Genomic DNA, 4,248 nt, shown 5'->3' on the forward strand with positions numbered 1-4,248 from the left:
TGGGGAAGAAAGGACTTCTGGGTCTGGAACTCAGATTTACAGCATGCTGAAGAGCAAGATGGCAACCATCTAGCAACCTGCCACTAGATCAGCCATGGACACAAATGACAAAGGTACACATGACTGAACTCCAAACACACTGTGTTACCCCATCTGCTTTTGACAGATACCCAAGGAGTCTTTTTCTTATACAAATGTTGCCGAAGCATAGCTTGTCAGGCCAGTAAAGTCCCATTAAAATTGATGAGGGAGAATGAGGCCCATGCAGGAGGAGGAAGGATTTATTCTGAAGCAGGGAGGGAACTGTGCTAGAATGAGGTGTGACTGTGTGATGCTGGGGTCTGGGGTCTCATCTTGAGTATAGTAACCTACAGTGCTATTTACTGAAGAGAGGTATACTTATCCTTAGGGCCCTAAGGGGTAATATTTCTGCTCAGTCTCATTCTCTCTGGTCCTGAGTTATGACTCATAGAGATGAGCTTGTTTTGTGGTGGTTTGTTTGGAGATTCCTGCTGAGTTTAAATACAGCCTTCAAAGTGATCTGGTGAAGATATGCCCTGATCAACAAAGGTTATAAATCCTATTGTAAATACTGCAGTTCTGAAAATAGACGTAAGGTACGTTTCATTGCATTGATTTTCTTTGAACGGCTATTTACTTACTTTACAAGTTATATGAATGCATGCTCTAAACCAAGTACAATATACTTAGAAACCCTACAACAATCTAACAAAAGATAGGTGAGACATATCAATATTTAACTTTTAGTGCTCTGTACTTAATATAAATGGCTATTGTTGCTGAAGCCAAAATTGCTATTTATTTACAGATATTTTTCTTGTTTCTATGCTACAAAATTGGTAACTGAGTACTTGCAGTCAACCAACCGCGTCTTTTTATTGAGGCAATGTCTACTGTAGGAGTGATATATTTTTATAGGAATACTGGTATACTGTAATGTCAAAGCACTCCTAGTGTGGGCACGGGTATACTGGTAAAGGCATGCTTTGTACTGGTACAGTAAACCCCCCCACCCCACACAAGCAAAACAAGCTAAACTGATAAAAGAGCAGCTTTGCCAGTATAGCTGTCTACATTAGGGACGTTGGTTGGAACAGCTGTGTCTGTGAAGGATCACATTTCAAACCACTTGCTGACATAGCAATGCGGGAAAAAGTCTATAGTGTAGACCTGCTTGTTGATGCATTATTTCTAAGCACTGAATAACTGCACTGTACCATCTTTAACAGCTACCAAGTTCCAGTCAAGAAGTGGATTTTCAGTTGTAGGCAAAGGCCATATCTACACTAGCATGACCCCATAGTGTAGACGAGGGGTCTCAAACTCGAATCACCAGGAGGGCCACATGAGGACTCGTACGTTGGCCCAAGAGCCACATCATCCCCCACTCCACCCCTGCCCGTGGGGTGCAGGAGGGAGTGCAGGGTGCAGCAGGGGGCTCAGGGCAAGGGGTTGGGGTGCAGGAAGGAGTGCGGGGTGTGACGGGGTTGGGGTGCAGGCAGGGGGCTCAGGGCAGGGAGTTGGTGTGCAAGAGGGGTTCGGGTTCTGGCCCGGCGCCACTTACCTGGAGCGGCTCCGGTGTGACGGGCGTGCACCAGGGCCAGGGTAGGCTTCCTGCCAGCCCTGGCCCCGGCCCCGGCCCCATGCCGCTCCGCTCCAGGAAGCAGTGGGCACCCTGTCCCTGTGGCCCCAGTGGGAGGGGAGCAGAGAACTCCGTGAGCTGTTCTTGCCGGTGGGTACCTCCCCCGAAGTTCCCATTGGCCGCGCTTCCCCCTTCCTGGCCAATAGGAGCTTCAGGGGAGGTACCCACAGGCAAGAACAGCTCACGGTGATGGGGTTCTCTGTTCCCCCTCTCCCCGGGGCTGTAGGGAAACGGTGCCCGCCGCTTCCCGGAGCGGCTCGGGGCCCTCAGCACCATGGGGTTGGCAAATCCGCGGGCTGGATCCAAAGCTCTGAAGGGCCGGATCCGGCCCTGGGCCATAGGTTGCCCACCCCTGGCCTGGAGGTAGACTGGGGACGCGGTGCGCTGGGGAGGGGCCGCAGGGAGCGTGGCGGGCTGCAAGGAAGAACCCCGCGGGCCGCATGTTTGAGACCCCTAGTGTAGACACAGCCTACAGCAATGGAAGGGGTTTTCCCATTGCTGTAGGAACACCACCTCCCCAACGCAATAGTATCTGGGATAATTTAATAGTCCTTTCTGTCAATGCAACTGGCTTCACATGATCGAAGTAATAAATACTTGCTTAATCTTTATCTGTAAGATTTAGCTCTTTAAATGTCTCTAAACAAGAAAAAAAATGGATAGACTTATCTGACCTATCAAGCACTCACAGTGCAATAGGCTCTGACATGAGTTTTATTCCACTAATGAAACAAAACTATATAGTTTCTGAACCATTTCTTTTAGCATGGCACATTAACCTTCCATTACCTGTATTCAGATATCTTGCAGCCCATTTAAAAGCCAATAAAGTAAGCAATTTTTGAGACGGTAATCATTATAGGGAGGATTAATTGTCAATAGCATAATTAACTAAAACAATCCATTTTCTAAAAGTAGAAATATTTTTAGTGGGCTCAATAATTTAACTGCTCTCAAAATCTGATTATTTCATTGTTATATGGTGCTTGTATCTTGAAAAATAAAAAAGCAAAGCTACAACTGAATGATGATAACTTAATCTAGAAATGAATCTTTCTAACAGATTATAAAAGTGTTTCAGTACTTTTAATAGAGCTATCAACTTTTTCATGGTCCAAGAAATACATTTTCTAAATAGTCGACAACATGATTTGTTTGTGTACTCGATTTGAGGATATAGTACTTAGCATCAATATTTCAATAATTGGTTGATATGAAAATCCTTCTCTGGCAAAATTGCCTCATTTGAAGAAATTAAGACTTTTCATTGGCAGATTTTATCTTTCCCAAGGATTTTGTATAACATTGGATATTATCCCTGTTGTAACTATAACTTTCTTGGAGCATCTATCGCCACTAAGGACTGAACTGCTGGAAGAATAGTCATGCTAAAAGTATTTTTCTAGTTTCCTTTCTTTATTAGCTTTACTATCAGTGGTTGAGGCCTCTAGGTTCTACTGTAATAAAAATAATAATTTGTAAATCCTCTAACAGTAACAATATAAGCCTGTACCACACAGCGTGTGCTGAAATACAAATTTCATCGCTTCAAAAATGTCTGAGATATTAAAAAGTCTCCATTTGAGATTTGGGAAATATCAGCTCCTAGACTCTTAAGAAAAAAGATGTATACTCCTCCTTTGGACTTGTGATTTCTAAACTTTTTAAATATATGTAAAGGACTGCAGGAGCAATTTTATTAGCTGATGAAAATTCTGGACTATGAGATTAAGGGGTGGTAACCCAAGGAACTGAAACTTGTTGGCCTCACTGAAAACTTTCAGATCAATATGCCAAAAGACAACAGGTTTTTTTTTTCTTTACTATTTTTTTTAAAATAATTTTAATCCATTTGAAACTAATTTTAGAAGTAACAAAGGCCCCAGGACTCTTAGGAATCTTAACTTGCTAGGTTTCAGAGTAGCAGCCGTGTTGGTCTGTATCTGCAAAAAGAAAAGGAGGACTTGTGGCACCTTAGAGACTAACAAATTTATTTGAGCATACGCTTTCGTGAGCTACAGCTCACTTCATCAGATGCATGAACTTGCTAAGGTTTGCTAAATCCATTCTTTCAAATTTAGCCAAATTGGTGTCCAAAGTTTGTGAAGTTGCACTGTATCAAAGCAAAATTTCTGCAAAACTTCATGCATGTGTTACTAGATGACTTTTCCAGTGGCTCATTTGTATTTTGTCACAAAAGGATGACTTCTATTATTACAGCACTGTGGATCTGGTTTATTCATCTGATTTGATTTTTCTATAATTGGTTTTGTCTGTTGCTGATGAGAAATAAGATCAGAAAAAGAAGACCATCTTGGCCTAGGCCTGCCATTTCACATCTTTTATTTTGTTTTATCTAAGGTCTAGTTTACCATTTTTCACCCCCATTCACTTCACTCTCCTCTAGAAACCTAAAAATGTGTTTACACAAGGAAATTCTAGAAAAACTCATGAAGGGGCGTTAGACCTAAGAAACCTAGTTAGTTAGCAGGTTTAACTAACAAAATGGTAAATATGCCAGAGATGCTGTAACATGGCTACAGTAGAGGCCCCACTAGATTTCTGTTCATCTGAATGGGTGGCAG

This window comes from Chelonia mydas, unplaced genomic scaffold (assembly GCF_015237465.2).
Source record: "Chelonia mydas isolate rCheMyd1 unplaced genomic scaffold, rCheMyd1.pri.v2 scaffold_79_arrow_ctg1, whole genome shotgun sequence".
Classification (NCBI taxonomy): Eukaryota; Metazoa; Chordata; order Testudines; family Cheloniidae; genus Chelonia; species Chelonia mydas.